We start from the raw sequence: 17,570 nt of genomic DNA, 5'->3' as shown, positions 1-17,570 counted from the left end.
GGTTTCTGCAGCTAAAAAGTCTAAAATTGCATGGGATATTTTAGAAACAGCATATCAAGGGACATCAAAAGTTAAGATTGCTAAATTGAAAACTTTAAGGTGTCATTTTTAAAATTTGTGTATGAAGGACTCAGACTTAGTTGATCAATTTCTAAATCAAGTAATGAATGTAGTTAATAAGATTAGATCATATGGTGATGATTTGATAGATCAAAAAGTTGTTGAAAAGATACTTCGTTGTTTGCCTAAAAAAATTGATGCCATTGAAGAATCTAAGGATTTGATAATACTCTCTATTGATAAGTTAATCGGTTCGCTTTTATCTCATGAATCAAGAATGAATAGAAATAACAATTCTTCTTTAGAGAAGGCTTTTAGATCATAGGTATCTTTTGGTAGAGGAAGAGGAAGATCAAACTATAGAAGAGGAAGAGGTAGAAGCATAGATGGACATGGAAGTCCACATCAAGAAGAAAGAAAAAATCAATCCATTCAGAGTTCGAACAGAGGACATGGAAAAAGTTCATCCCAACATCCATTATCAAGGTTTGATAAATCTCAAATTCAGTGTCATTATTGTAAGAGATTTGGTCACATTGCAAGTGAATGTAGAAATAAACAAGGGGAGCTTGAAAAGAATGGTGCTAATTACTCAGATGTATCTAATAACAATTCAAGAAGTTTATTTATAACTTGTAATGTTGCTCAAGAAAGTTCTAGTGATATATGGTTCCTAGATAGTGGATATAGCAACCATATGACTAGAAATAAAGATTTGTTTGCTAGCTTGAATGATTCTGTAAAATCTGAAGCAAAGGTAGGAAATGATAGTAAAGTCTCTATAAAAAGAAAAGGTGTTATAAATTTCTTGACAAAAAATGGAGGAAAAAGATATATTCTTGATGTGTATTTTGTGCCTTGATTAAAACACAATCTCATGAGTGTTGGTCAACTAGTACAATAGGGTTACAAAGTTTCTTTTGATAATGATGTTTGCACAATCTTACATAGAAATTCTAGTGGTTGTTAATTGCAAGGGTCAACATGACACAAAATTGAATGCTCCCCCTCTAGATTCATTGCATTCAAGGAGGAAAAGAAGTTAGTTTCAAGAAAATATACTCAGATCAATTATGGCTATGGCATTTAAGGTATGGTCATCTTCATTTTGATGCTTTGAGCTTGTTACAAAAGAAGAATATGGTGAAAGGATTTCCTTAGATATTGAAACCACCAAGTTCATGTGAATGTTGTATTTTGGCAAAACAACATAGAGAAATCTTTCCAGTAGGAGGTTCATATAGAGCGAGAGCACCATTAGAATTAGTTCACACTGATATATGTGGACCTATGCAAACTCTATCTTTAGGAGGAAGTGTATATTTCCTAACATTTATTGATGATTTTAGTAGGAAGAGTTGGATATAATTTCTCAAACAAAAGAGTGAAGCTTTTGAAAAGTTCAAGGAGTTTAAAACTTTGGTTGAAAAAAAAAGTGGTCTCTACATCAAGGTATTGCGATCTGATAGAGGTGGTGAATTCAGTTCTAACAAGTTTCTAGAATTTTGCAGATTTCATGGAATTAAGAAGCAGTTTACCACAAGGTATACACCACAACAAAATGGTGTAGTAGAGAGGAAGAAAAGAACCATAATGGAAATGGCAAGAAGTATGTTGAAGGCCAAAAATCTATCCAATGAGTTTTGGGTAGAAGCAATAGCATGTGTTGTATACATCTTGAATAGGAGTCCTACAAAGAGTGTTAAGAACACAATTCCACAAGAAGTATGGAATGGTAAGAAACACAATGTATCCCATTTTAGAGTTTTTGGATGTGTTGCTTATTCATTGGTGCCATTTGAATTAAGAAGGAAATTGGATGATAAAAGTGAAAAATGCATCTTTATTGGTTATAGTGAAGAATCAAAGGCTTATAGATTGTATAACCCTGTTTCAAAGAAATTGATCATTAGTAGGGATGTTAAATTTGAAGAAGAAGATTCATGGCATGAAAATGATAACAAACAAGTCACAAGAGGAGCACCAATATTATAAAGTGATGATGAATTGAAGGAACAAGGGACTCAATCAACACCCAATACTCCACCAAGGAACTTTGTGCAAGGAGCCTCACCTCCAAGTTCAAATGTAAGTGATAAATTAGATTCTACGTTCTCAAGGCCAAGTTACATAGGTAAGAAGAGAAGAAGCTTAAAAGAGATATATGATCAAGAAGAAGAGAATGTAGACATTTACTCAAATTTTGATTTATTTTCTTGTGATCCATTGTATTTTGATGAAGCAATTAAAAAAGATAAATGGATCAAGGTAATGGATGAAAAAATTGACTATATTGAAAGAAATAACACATGGGAATTAATCGATTTACCCAAAGCAAAAGAATGTACAAGAGTCAAATGGGTCAACAAAACCAAATTTGATGCAAAAGGTGAAATTGTTAAGCATAAAGCAAGGCTAGTTGCTAAATGTTTTTCACAACAATATGGAGTTTATTATAATGAAACATTTCCTCCAATTGCTAGACTTGACATAGTTCAAACTATTTTAGCAATAGCTTCACAAAATGATTGGAAAGTCTATCAAATGGATGTAAAATCAGCTTTTTTGAATGGTTTTCTTGATGAAGAGGTGTATGTTAAACAACCACCTAGTTATGAGGTTTGTGGGCACGAAAACAAGGTATAAACTAAACAAGGCACTTTATGGTTTGAAACAAACTCCTAGGGCTTGGTATAAGAGGATTGATTCATACATGAAAAGTAATCAATTCAATAGAAGTAATAGTGAGCCCACGTTATGTCAAGGCTAATAAGGAAGGTCGGATTTTGATTGTATTTTTGTATTTTGATGACTTGATATTCACTGGAAATCTATCAATAGAAATGTTCAAGTTAGAAATGATGAAAGAATTTGAAATGACAGATTTGGGGTTGATGAGATATTTCCTAGGTATTGAAGTTTTTCAATGTGATAAAGGTATCTTCATTTGTCAATCCAAATATATAAAGGATGTTTTGAAGATATTTAAAATGATGAATTGTAATCCAGCATCAACTCTAGTTGCAATAGGAGCAAAACTTAGCAAGGAAGAGAAGGGCTCAAATTTTGATCCAACTATGTTTAAAGACTTGTTGGAAGTTTAATGTATATGACAGCTACAAGGCCAGACATCATGTACAGTGTTAATTTGATCTCAAGTTTCATGGAGTCACCACAAAATTCTCACTGGCAAGTTGGAAAAAGGATATTGAGATATATTGTAGGAACAATGGGATATGGAATCCTATATTCCAAAGGTAACAATTTTGGTTTGATTGGTTATACTGATAATGATTTTGTAGGTAGCATTGATGATAGGAAGAGCACTTCTGAATATATCTTTCACCTTGGATCAAGAGCCATACCATGGGCATCAAAGAAGAAGCCTATAGTGATGATCTCATCAGTTGAAGCAGAATATGCTACTGCCACTTCCACAACATGTCAAGTAGTATGGATGCATCGAGTTTTTCTTGATTTTCACCATCATCAGGAGGAACCAACATCGATTCTTTTTGATAACAAGTCAACAATAGCATTATCTAAAAATCATGTATTTCATAAGAGGAGCAAACATATAGATACACAGTATCACTTCATCAAGGAATTGGTCAACAATGGAGAAATCTACCTTGAGTTATGCAAATCTAAAGATCAATTGGCAGATATTTTCAATAAGGCATTACCAAAGAGTAACTTTGAATATCTGTGAGAAAAATTGGGTATTATTGATGCAAAATTTGTTAATGATAGAAATTAAGGGGGAGTATTGGCAGTATTAATTTTTTTGTTGACCACCCACCGTCTAGCCCACACTCTAGTCATCCACAATAAATAATAGACAATGAGTCGTCTCAACCACTCCAGCTGCAACATAGCTACCCATAGTTAATTATATGTAATATTATAATATATTATAACATGTGTAATATGTTTGGTTTGTATTCTAGAGAGTTCTCAGACCTCTATAAAAAAAGGCTTAATGTAATGTATTTCAGCAAGGCAATGAGGCAATGAAATAAGTTTTATTTCTATGTATTTGTTTATCTTTGCCTTCAGAATGGCAACTTCTAATTGTTGTCATTTCTTAGTCATGTTATATTGTGTGGACCACTCGGTGCAAGGGTTTAGCCAATTGATTGTTAGTTAAAAGGATTTAATAATGATGATTTTTAACTTACATTTCCTCTTGAGTTTATGAATCATTTGCAAATTTCAATAATATGAATAATTTTGTTGTGTCTATATTTTCTTTTTATTAATGAAAGCCCTAAGCATATATACAATTGAAATCATTCATCAATGTCTTCAACATTAAGAATCTAAAATGATCATTAATGTTTTTAATACTTTTAACTCATTGAAAAATAAAATAGCTACTGCCCAAAAGTTGCAGCTACCAACTACCTCATGATGCTTAGAAATTTGTCACATGCCTAAAAACTATTTGAGACCGATTTGAAAACTATTGGATACCCAAAATAAAGTCTATGAGAATTAAAATGTTAAAAATAGTCAGTGGAGTTGCCAATATCATTCATTTGTAAGTTGTCGTTATCTTTCATTTATAAGCTAACAGAGTGTTCTATGGAGTTGCAGTCATTAGCGGCATCAATCTTTATTAAACAAACAAAATGTAGAACTTAAAAATCACTGACTTTGTTATCCATATCCATCAAAATCTCTTCCCGCATAACTGCATACTTGAAATGTTAGGCCCTATTTGGTTGTAGGAATTGGGCGGGAATAGAAAAATCTAAATACCTGCATTCACAAATTTGTAGTTTGTTTGCAAAATAAAAAAATTGGAATTAGAATTTGTCTATCCTAATTTGACCCCAAAATGAGCATAGCAGAATTCCTAAAAAAAGTTGGAATAAGAATAGCTTATTCTTATTCCAGTTTTTAGTAAACCCAATTTTATGGGTTGTTGGGTCTGTGACTTTGTCATGTGATTGTATTTTGCCACTCAAATGCATTTTTAGACTATTTTCTCTCTTCATCATAAGATATAAACTAGGTTAACATTATTTAACGTTTAATATGTGTTATTTTTTAAATGACAAAGAAGACTGATATCAGATTTGGTATCTTTTCTAAACTTTCATAAAATTATCTTTACAAATAAATCTTGTGTTTAGTCTTATAATTAAAACTATGTTGAAATATGATTTAAATATCATATTAATGATCCCAAGTTATTTGGATTTTTTATTTTCTTTAATATATTTAAAAAATAAAATGATTTTAGTTTTGATCTTATACTCATTAAAATAATTTTATTTAATTTAAAATTAAATTTATAATATATAATATAATATTTCCTTTGAATTTTGATGAATTTCAAAGGTTGTGGTATATCTTTCACTTATAAAGTCAAATTAAAAAATTAAATAAAGGCTAATTAAAATAATTTTGTTTTTTAAAAAATTAATAAAAAACTAGTTTTTGTAAATAAAAAATCTTATTTATTTAAAATATTACCAAACATAATTTTTTTTTAAAATAATTAAAATTTTGAAATAAAACTTTTTCCAATTCCTATTTCAATTGTGGCAAAAAAACATAGAATATGCATATTTCGACTCCTCTTCCAAGTCAACCAAACAGATCCAAATGATATTCCAGAACTTATTTTAAGAATCCACAAAGACCAAAAGAGAGCTTATTCTAGCATAGATGAATGCCGCATTCGCCAATTCTTGTAGCCAAAGGGACCCTTAGTGAAAACCTTATTATTATATGAATTATGTTCTTAAACTTTTGTGTATTTTTAAAACTAAAACAAGTGCCACGTAGTGGCTTGTATTTGCCAGAAGTTGTAATAGTTTAAGACTAAAAATTAAATAGTTAGAAAATAGTAAGTTGGGGTAAATTATAATAGTTTAAGAATAAAAATTAAATAGTGAGCTATAATGATGTTAATTTAATATAATTTAATAAATATTTGTTTAAGATTAAAAAAACTATCTTAATACATATTTAAATATTTGAAGAATAATAATTTCTAAAAAAAATATAATTAAAAAAATTATCATATAAGTGTAATGTTAAAATTCATTTATTCTCTTCAAATTATTAATATTAAAAATAATTATCATTCAAACTACATACGTCATTTATAATAGTATTTAACATAAAATTTTTTTTTTGAATTTATAGTATGTAACTATAATAGTTAAAAAATTATTTGATAAGTTTTATGAGTTTGATATTTATGTGTTTCATATTTTACATATATTTCATCCTTAAATATAGGGTAGTGGTTCCTAAAAATCCACTCCTATAAGACTCAAATAATATGAGCCAATCAAACTAAAGTAAAATATATTTCATTATTTTAGAAATTGAGATTTGACATATAAACATTAGAAAAAATCAAAGGATTAAATTAATTATAAAATTACTTACATTTTATTGGTTGAAGTAGGAAGAATTAATCACTCATTATGCACAAATGATTGCAATAGTATGTACCTCCGGCAAATACAATAATAATATTATTAATGTAAACCCATTAGCCCATCACCAATATGCATTGAGGCAATTTTAGAAACTGATATGCATGTAGAAACTAAATACAGATAATCTTTGAATATAATCTTCTCACTCAGATGTGGTCATTTTGTCATCTATGTTGAGATTTTAACTCAACAAACTTTTTGCTAAAAACGTAAAGGACATAGCTGGACTTAGTGAGCAATGCTTTTATAAACTGTTCATGTAATTGGTATTTCAAATTATTGATGTGTTTGTCTGTATTAGTTATTGATAAATGCTTTGGATTTGTTTGATTTATATTCTATTTACAGAGTAATTAGCAGAACATACCAAAGAAAGCTGATAGCAGGAAAGGTATGCAAATTATTCTTCCTTTTTTTTGTTAGCCAAACATTGTTAATTTTGGTTCAAACTTAGGTTCTTCTACTTGTGATAGCTCTCTTTATATCTAAACCTGAGTATGATGCATCCAATCACTATTATAGCACTATTGTATTATTATGAGATTGAGATTTAGATCAAAAAAGTATTGTTTTTTCTATAAAAGTTTATCTAGAAAGGATTCCTTTAGTTCAAATTTTATCCTTCATTCATTAAAAGTGTGATAACATCTATCCTTGTGGAAGGTAAATACTTATACCAAACGATTAGTTTTTGATGCTGATGGATAAAATGGTAAGACATTATGTGGCATAATCTGCACTGAAGCACCTAAATCATTCCTTATCTTTTTAATAGTATTCTCGGACATACCAATCAAACTACCAACTTGAGACCCAGCAATTAGAAGGCGTGTCATGTTGAAATAGGAATTCACCTCAAGAATAGTTGTGATAATCTGGATTAAAGCATGCTTTGCAGATGACTTATTTTCTTTTTATTCATCCTTTGATGATATAATGATCACCCACTCTTCCTATGGCTGGAGAGAATTAAAAATGTTAGTAGATCAACATCACTATTAACATGAAAATGGAAGTATGCTGCATACGGAGGAAAATGAAGAAGATTTTGCAGAAACAACCAGTCATCATTTTGGTACAAATTGAATTACTGGACCTTTAGGAAAATAGTGCACAGTATGAGAGTTCTCAAAGAAGACTCCATCATCATAGGTAACTCTATTCTTACCATATCGACATCCTTCAATGCATCAAGATGGCTTATGTATTCTAATTCAACCTCTGAAAATGGTATAGAGGCCTGGGGCCAATGAAGCCATTCAAAATTACATGAGAAGTTTTAAAACTATCTTAATGACAAATTCTAACTGTCAAAGCTTACCATGTTAGATGAGGAAATATATTTCATTAGGTAGGAAACCAAGTATTGTGATAAGAAAACAACGTGTTTGGAAATTGAAGGCAATTCGATACATGTAAAGTCTGAAACCATAGAACTTGAAATAAATTACTTAAATAAAATTATTTATCTTTTGGAATTTTTCAAAGTAAAGAATCATAATTTTTAATATAGATTAATTTAGACTCTAATATAAAATGAAATACTTTTTATTTAATTTTAGCAAAATCAAATTGTAGATATTAAAAATAAAACCTACTTATGCTGTTAGATATATAAATTATATCTTTCTATTCTACTTTTCATGTCTTTTATGCAAATTTTACAAATAAACTAGATTTTATTCTTTTTATAAAATTGTCAATTACCTTTAAAAAATTTACAAACTATTCAATTTGATTTTTTTTTTACTACAATAAAAACTATATTTTTATTAAACAATCTCCTAAAACTATAATTTTATTAAACAATATTCTAAGAAATTATAAAGTGCAATTTCTTGAATGCATTTTTGTAATTAAAATATGCACAATCTATATAACAATTCATTTTTATATAAATCAAAAAAACTCTATTTTATAGAAAATATTTATTAAACATAATCACCAACTAGAACCCAATGTATTCAAATATTTGCAAATTACTATAATGCTTCCATGACAAATTATGTTATTTCCTTGGTTACTCTCCTATTTAATCACCATGCTTTAACCAAACAAATAAAAAAACAAACCTTTTCTTTTTTTGCAAAAGGAAGGGACTCTAGTTCTTAGAACTCTTGTTATATAGATTTTACAAATCATAAAAAAATTGTTTTTACTTTATTATTGTACATGTTTATATATTTAAATATTATAGTATATTATTTTACCCTAATTGTCACATATCTATTTATTTCTCTCAGAATTAAATTTTAATTATTATACCAATAAAATGAGATAGGGAAGTATAATTAAATTAATAAATAGCCATTTTTTAGATGTAGCTTGACGAAAATTTGTTGAAAAATTAATTACTTGTTACATTAAGGCTAGAAGAAGCCTTGTTTGCCTACAACCCTGAATTACCATTATAAGACAACAATATATTGATAATACTTAAAAGGATTCAAGAAAGAGACTTCAACTTGGAGATCAATTTAAAAAAAATTGAATTAAACAAAATTTGTAGAAATTTTAGGTCATTGAAATGATCGTTTAATGATAAAAGCATATATATCAATAATCTATTATTAAAAATTTGGAGAGTGACTAAAGTGGATTGATTTTAGATTTGTATGGGTTAGTTTTTTAAGGTTATAATTTGATTGAATTTTTATTCGTGTACATTAGCCTTGATTAGAAATTAAAAAATTGTTTACATTAGCTTTAAGTAGAAACTTAGATTAATTTTAATTTTATATAGTTATATTTTATATGTTTAATTTATGAAATTTATTTTTAATTATATCAATAATCTATTATTAAAAACAAGTGAAGAGTGATTAAAGTGGATTCATTTCAGATTTGTATGTTTTAGTTTTTTAAGCTTATAATTTGATGGAAAATTAGCCTTAATTAGAAATTAAATTTATTTTTTTGTTTAAGTAGAAATTTAAATTAATTTTAAATTTATATAGTTATATTTTATGTTTTTAAGTTATGAAATTTATTTATCAATAATCTATTCAAAAATAGTGAAGAGTGAAAAAAAGTGGATTGATTTTACATTTTTATGGATTAGTTTTTTAAGCTTATAATTTGATTAATTTTTTATTCGTGTACATTAGCCTTGATTAGAAATTTAAAAAATTATATTAGTTTAGATTGATTTTACATTTTTATGGGTAAGTTTTTTAAGCTTATAATTTGATTAATTTTTTATTCGTGTACATTAGCCTTGATTAAAAATTAAAAAAATTATATTAGTTTCCATTAGCTTTAAGTAGAAATTTAAATTAATTTTAAATTTATATAGTTATATTTTATGTTTTTAACTTATGAAATTTATTTTTAATTCTTTCAATAATCTATTATTAAAAAAAAGTGAAGAGTGATTAAAGTGGATTGATTTTAGATTTGTATGTTTTAGTTTTTTAAGCTTATAATTTCATTGAATTTTTATTTGTGCAAATCAACCATAATTAGAAATTAAAAAAAATTGTATTAGTTTAAGTAGAAATTTAAATTAATATTAAATTTATATAGTTATATTTTATGTGTTCAAGTTATGAAATTTATTTATCAATAATCTATTCAAAAAAAGCGGATTTAGATTTATATGGGTTATTTTTTTAAGCTTATAATTTGATTAATTTTTTATTCGTTTACATTAGGCTTTATTAGAAATTAAAAAATCTATATTAGTTTACATTAGCTTTATGTAGAAATTTAAATTAACTTTAAATTTATATAGTTATATTTTATGTGTTTAAGTTATGAAAATTATTCTTAATTATATCAATAATCTATTATTAAAAAAAAGTGAAGAGTGATTAAAGTGGATTGATTTTAGATTTGTATGGTTTAGTTTTTTAAGCTTATAATTTGATTGAATTTTTATTGGTGTAAATTAGCCTTAATTATAAATTTAAAAAATTATATTTGTTTCATTAGCTTTAAGGAGAAATTTATATTAATTTTAAATTTATATAGTTATATTTTATGTGTTTAAGTTATGAAATTTATGTTTAATTATACCAATAATCTATTAAAAAAAGTGGAGAGTGAAACAAGTGGATTGATTTTAGATTTATATGGGTTAGTTTTTTAAGCTTATAATTTGATTAATTTTTTACACTGTAAAGGCTAAAATATTTATATTAGTTTACATTAGTTTAAGTAGAAATTTAAATTAATTTTAAATTTATATAATTATATTTTATGTGTTTAAGTTTTGGAATTAAATTTTAATTATTTACATAATTTTAAACCATAATTATTGCTATTTATATCCTCTAATCTTAGAGGCCTTTTCTATTAGATCCCTATAGTTTAATTATAAAAACTTATGTCCCTTGTTAGTCCTTGCCTATAGATAGTCAGGGAACTAATGTTTTCAGTGAGGGTTACAATTGAATTTTATAATAACACGTAATAAGTTTGTAAAGTTCAAAAATTAATTAATTTTTTAATTCATTTTTAAACAACAATTACTAATTTTTGATTGGGTAATAGCAATTTAGCCAGGGGTAATAATCATTTTTTGACACAAAAATTAGAAGAAAAATCAATGTCTATGTTCTACAATCTAAAAAATCTAAAAATTTGTCACACATTCTATAACTTCCCAATAGTTGTTAAAATATTTCTACAACATTTTGATAAAAATCTAGAACATATCCGAGACAACATGATTTGAGATCTAACAACTCTACCCACCTCCCATGCAAATCTCTGTAGCACTGCTTACAAACATTCAGAAACAATCAGAAATCAACAAAATGATAATAAAAATATTAAACAATGTGTTATCCGAGAAGAATATTTTTATCTTTTTCTTTTCCCTGTCTTATTATCATCACAAAATCAGCCATGCGATGTATATTTAAAAAAAAAAAAAAAATCTGTGCAGAAATAGAATGCGTACCCCTGAAACCAAATATTAATATGGGTGAAAACACCATCAATTACACCTTGAGAACATGTGACGCAATCAGTAGTAGAAAACCTAAAAAAAATTGCATGCCCTAGCCTATAGCACAAGAGCCACACGAAATAGAGGTGGACGAGGATCCCTTCCCACACAAAATGAAAGACAAAAATTACTGAAATAGGGAGAGAATGATTGGGACACACTATTGAAATGAGATTCTCTGCCGTTGGGATCGGAATATATGTCCACCTATAGCCCTTTGTATGTTTTCTCTCTTGCTTTTAGTTCTACTTGCTCTCTCACCAGTTTCCCAAATTTATTGAGGTCTCACAATATCTGAGAGCCGAAAAATGGTGATTGTTAGGGTGCTCTACAACTATGGCAACAGGCAAGTCAGCAAGTCAGATATCTTTAATGCAACATGTTTTGGGGAACTTACAAGATGAACAAGTATCTCTAAAAATAGCAATGTGATTCACACAATTTCTGCAGGCCTCCACCATGACTGATGCGCCTATTTCAATTCAAATAATAAAAATGTTTCATTTAAAATATTTATAAAAATCAGTAAAGTTATATATATCACAGTCAGTGTATATAAAAATAATAAAGTTACCCTTACAGTCAGTGTATATAAATATCACCCTTACAGTCAGTGTAACAAGACCAAGCGCAAGAATAAAAGAAAGAACGAACCAATGCGGTGAAGGCCCATCACAAATTTATTATTTTAGGATGGATGAATTGTATGCAATGTCTCTACAAAGGAGTAATTTCTGATAAAAGTTTTATTTAATTAAAGAAGTCTATTTTACTATTTGGAAACTTTCTTTTATAAATTTTAAGAAACTTTCTTTAAAGTAATTTCTGATAAAAGCTTTATTTAATTAAAGAAGTCTATTTTACTATTTGGAAACTTTTTTTTATAAATTTTAAGAAACTTTCTTTTACAAATTTTAAGAATTTATCTTTATAAATTTTAAGAAACTTTCTTTTATAAATCTTTAGGCCTATTTTGATAAATCTAGATTTAGTGAAAAATTGAGTGAAAAATTAAGTAAAACTTTTCTTATTACTTTCAAGTTAATGAAATTGATATCAATATTAAAGAATTGTGATTGAAATTTTGAATAAATTATTTGGATATTGAAATGTGTCTAGTTTTTACTATTGTTAAAAATAATTATTTTATTTTAAATAGATAAGGTAAGATAAGATAATATGATTAAAATAAATTGAATAAAAAATTTAATTAATTATTTATACTTAAATTTATCAAATATGGATAATTAAAAAAAAAATATCTATTATTAAATTTAAACAAATGATTAAAAATGTAACCATATCAATGAAACAAGTAAAAATAATGTGTGTAAAAGAAAGGTTAAAAAACTATTAATAAAATTATGTATATCAAATGTTAATGGTCTAGTAGAATATTATTGAGTTCTCTTTTACTACAATTTATATTTTTCTAAGGAAAGAAATTATTTATTATAGTTTTATTTTTATGGACCTTAATATAACTAGACTCGCTCAAGTTGGTAAACATTTCAAACAAAAACACGTTGCTAATATGAGCATACATAAGAATGTTGATATCATGTCATAGAGGTCTTTTTTGGCACTCTAAGGATGCTACCAATTACAAAGAAGGTCAAGTATATGTGTATTTATGTGGTTGAACACATTTTCTAGATGTCATAGAGAATGTATTAACAAAACATGTAAGTAATCCACTTTATCTAGAAATGTGCATATTGACTTTCGTTTATCTTTACATTATCAAAATTTGTTATTGTTATATTATGCTATATTTAATTTAATTTAAATAAAATAAACATTCACCAAGGCCTTGGCAAGTAATGGCTACCCAGCCAATTAATTTGATGGCTAGATGCCATGTCGCCCATGTCTCCATACCCATGTGATGTAATTTTTCACTCTAGAATATTGTCTTAGTCTGATTTGATTATTGATTATTGCAAGAAATAGTCATAGTAAATTTGCCCAACACTACGCTGAGCCCAACATAGCAATTTACATTGCCATGTCAATAAAAGGTTTTAAACTATGTACTTCTTTTAATGAGTACTTTTTTATTTTGTTGCTTCTTAAATTTATCCATACCATGTTTAGAATTAAATCTAGTGTAGAAAAATGATCATAAATATATTAGTTTCTTCTAAAATCTACATTAAACAATATTCGATGTATAAATATATGTTAGTTCCAATGTAAAACTATGATCATAGATGTCTTTAGAATTTACCTATAATTTACCAAAAATGTGTTTAGAATAAAATCTAATTTTAAAAATGTGTTGGTTCTTTTTAAATTTTATGTAAATTATGCTTAAAAGAAAATTTGATGTAAAAGTAGGATCATAGATGTCTTGGTTCCACCTAAACATTAGGTAAATGTGTTTAAAATAATATTTATTGTAAAGTATGATTATAAATATATTGATTCTTAGTCAAACATACCTATATTATATTTTATTTAGAGTAAAATGCAATGTAACTATACAATAATAAATTTATTGTTATTCCAAAAAAATTTTCTAATTATATTTAGAATAAAATTCAATATAAAAATATGATGAAATAAAATTACCTGCAAAATACACACCTAAATGATTTTGGTAATAAATAATAAAATTTAATATAAAATTAATATTATGTTTAAAATAAATATAATATAAACCTAATGTAAAAATATGAGCACAAATGTGTTGTAAATTTAAAAATAAAAATATGTTAGTTCTTTGAAATTTAACATATAATGTAAAATATGAACATAAAATGTATTTTTTCCTCCCAAATTGTATAATTTGTATTTACAAGATCATTGATCATAATGAGGATATTATTGCTCATTTGAACAAAATTTGGTACTGTTCTTTTGATAATAAAAATTGGAATAAATTGCTGAATTACATTTGGAAAAGTCCAGTTCAACCAAAGATTCAATGTTTTAAATGGCTTATGTTAATTGATAGACTTCCTATTAATAGAGATAATCAACATTCTAATTTATGTAATATTTGTAGGCTGCCTGATACTGATAGACATATTTACATATTTTTCTTGATTGTCTCTTTGCTAAAGAAATATGGAATCTTTTCGGTTTTTACTATCCCATTAATGTGAATATTCTTGAAATTATTACGGGTCACATTAATGGGCTTAGTAAAGATGCTAATTTTTTCTAAAATATGTTGTCTTCTAACATTCTTTGGCAGATCTGGAAATGCAGGAATGAGGAAAAGTACCAAGGTAAGCCAAGGGTTCTTACTGAGTTTTTTCATAAACTCACACATTTTAAAATATTCTTGCAGGTTCAAACCACCATGATTACTAAAAAGGAAAAATTTCAAAGATTTCTCAAGGATGGTCAAGCTAGGTTCTTTTCTTATGAGCTTAAGTATGGATAGCAATGGAGGAGGACATTGGATAACTTGCGTGTGTTTGAGCATACTTGCCGAAAGCTGAACCAAGCCATTAAAAAGAATCATAAGGCCAATCAAGAGTAGATCTTTATGCTATCCCAGATCCAAGAGCAAAAGAACATCGTTTGGATGAAAGGCCCACTCGGTTGGACCACGTGGGTGGATACCTATTCTGACATTTTACATTAGTTCGGTGGTTCCCCCTTGTTTTGGGGTTTTGTTGTATGTGATCCTTACTTGTTGTATTTTTGCCTCCTTGGTGTCGGTGTGAGGCTATGCCTCCTTCTTGACTATCGGTGGATTGTTTATATTTTTTTGATCTCTCTATAGCTAATAGAAAAAAAAATCAAACTTAGCATTATATTCAACATTATATTTTTAAAAATATGACACGTTTTCATGAATAATATTTTTCTTAAAGTTAATTTTAAGATTATTATATATATTTATATTTTTTAAATCTATATCTATTTATATTCATATACAACTACTTTTCTAATCTATTATATATCCATTTCAAATAATATTTCAAATAGTTAAATATAATGATTTTACAACTAAAATGATAATCATAATAGTTTTATTAAACATTCTATAATTATTAACTTTCATTATAAAGCGGTTATGGAAAAAAGTGATAATGGACTAGTCACATTAAGGCTTTCCAAGATGGAATGACACAAGATTATAGAAGAATGAGCATGGCATACATTGTATGGCCATTCAACAACGACTACCCACCCAATTCTAAAGATGGTTGTTAGTCAACAGATTGTCCTCCAAAAAAATAAATACAAATTAACCCAAGTTGAAGACTGAATATGCACTAACAGCACTTCACTATTGAAAGAGTGTAAGCGCCCTCTAAATATATTTGGGTACAACTCCCTGTGTATGATTTACAATGAATTCACAAAGATACAAATACGAATGCTTTTAATTGGAAAGCACAAAGGTTTACAAACATCTAACCGTAAACACAAGATAGATGCGGAAAGACTAAACAACTAAAAGAAAATAAATGATGCAAAGTCCATTTATCCAGATTTTACATAATAGAAAGAATGAAAACAAGGACTAAATCTTCCATCCCCCTAAGAAAGTGAAGAATCAAAACTTCATAGATATCTTCATATCAAAATGTATTTAGAAAACAACAACACTAAATGCATTTGGAGAAAACTAAAAGTTACACAAAGATAACAATCAATGGAAAGAAAACTGCCCAAACTCAAAGTTTTGGTGTGCAATTATCTCCCAAATCTCTGTTCTCTAAAATGCAAAACATTATACAGATCTTATTACATACTTGCATTAGAATCACTATCTAGAAGAAAAATGGAAATTTCCTCCCTTACATTATGTTTAAAATCAAAATTTCCTGCTTTTAGTAACACAAAGTTTAGAAAAGAAAAAGCTCTGCTCTTCTACAGCCCCAAAGTCTACTTTCTCTCCCTCTAAAGGACTGGAAAAACTGGGAAAAAACTAGAAACCCCACTTCATCTGACAAATGCATATTTATCTTGATCAGTCCTGGAGCTTTTCAGTTACAAAATTGATTCTTGGAAATTACCTCTTCTTCTTTCATATTTCCATTTTAACATTACCAATTTAATACTCCACCATTCTGCTGACATGTGGCATTTAAAATCACATTAGAGAATCCTTTCTTGGTGGCCTTGTCTTATGTTGAGTCTTTTAAATTTATCCGCGACATTTTCCCAATGCCGATGGTGAATTTTGGGGATGACACATCAGAATTTTATTTTTACTAGCCAACAGCTCATATCTTTCACAAGCTTCCATATATGAGGATATGGGACATGGAGATGTTTCTGTGACCTTTGAAATATATAGAAGGAACTAGATGGCTTTGCAAGATCTTTAATTAACTGACTTCCTATTGTTGTAGAAACCACCATTCTTGACCCGATACACATACCTTCTGTGCTTCTATGATGTGTGGCCTTCCTAATGTTTCATCTTGCATTATGCCTCCTAGTTGTTGTAACTGTGTAGGGATTTTTTAATGTTTATCTTGATTATATCTTATTTCCACAATGGACGCCATATTCAGCTGAGTGTGATGTGAAACGAATGCTTGAGGCATGATTTGATAACCAACCATTTGGTTGTTTTTATCCTTCTTTGAGAGGGCCATTATCAAACATTCAAGGTAATTCTGTATCAAAACTCTTAGACGTGAGGTATAGGAAAGTGGCTCATTGACTTTACAAATTATATGTGATACCGCCGCCAGATTTCTTTCATATTTCCACTTAGCCCTAGCTCTTTGCATAGTGAACTCTAACTCTGTGGGCTTAAATATGTCCCTTATGGGTCTCATGATCTTGATGGAGTTTCAAGGTGGGGAGTCACTGATACATGTGGTACTCGGATCGAGCCTTTTTCTCTCACCCAATGATAATCGACAAACTCATGAGAAAGAGTTGTCTTTTTGACTTCTGTGATTGCAAATGTTATCCACATTGAATTATAATCCATCAGTTATCTACAATATGGTATTCTAATCGGGCATCCATGAGTGAAATTATCACTAAAAATTTGATCGATGCATTTGGTCAAACATTTCACTGGCATCCTTCATCAACATTGTTGATGAGTTAATAAGCACGCACTATCTTCTTTGCCTTCCTATCGGCATAGAAGGAGGTTCGGGTTT

This window comes from Cupressus sempervirens, chromosome 9 (genome assembly GCF_028749045.1).
Source record: "Cupressus sempervirens isolate cs-2001-9-10 chromosome 9, ASM2874904v1, whole genome shotgun sequence".
Lineage (NCBI taxonomy): Eukaryota > Viridiplantae > Streptophyta > Pinopsida > Cupressales > Cupressaceae > Cupressus > Cupressus sempervirens.
Note: the sequence above shows the minus strand (reverse complement) of the source record.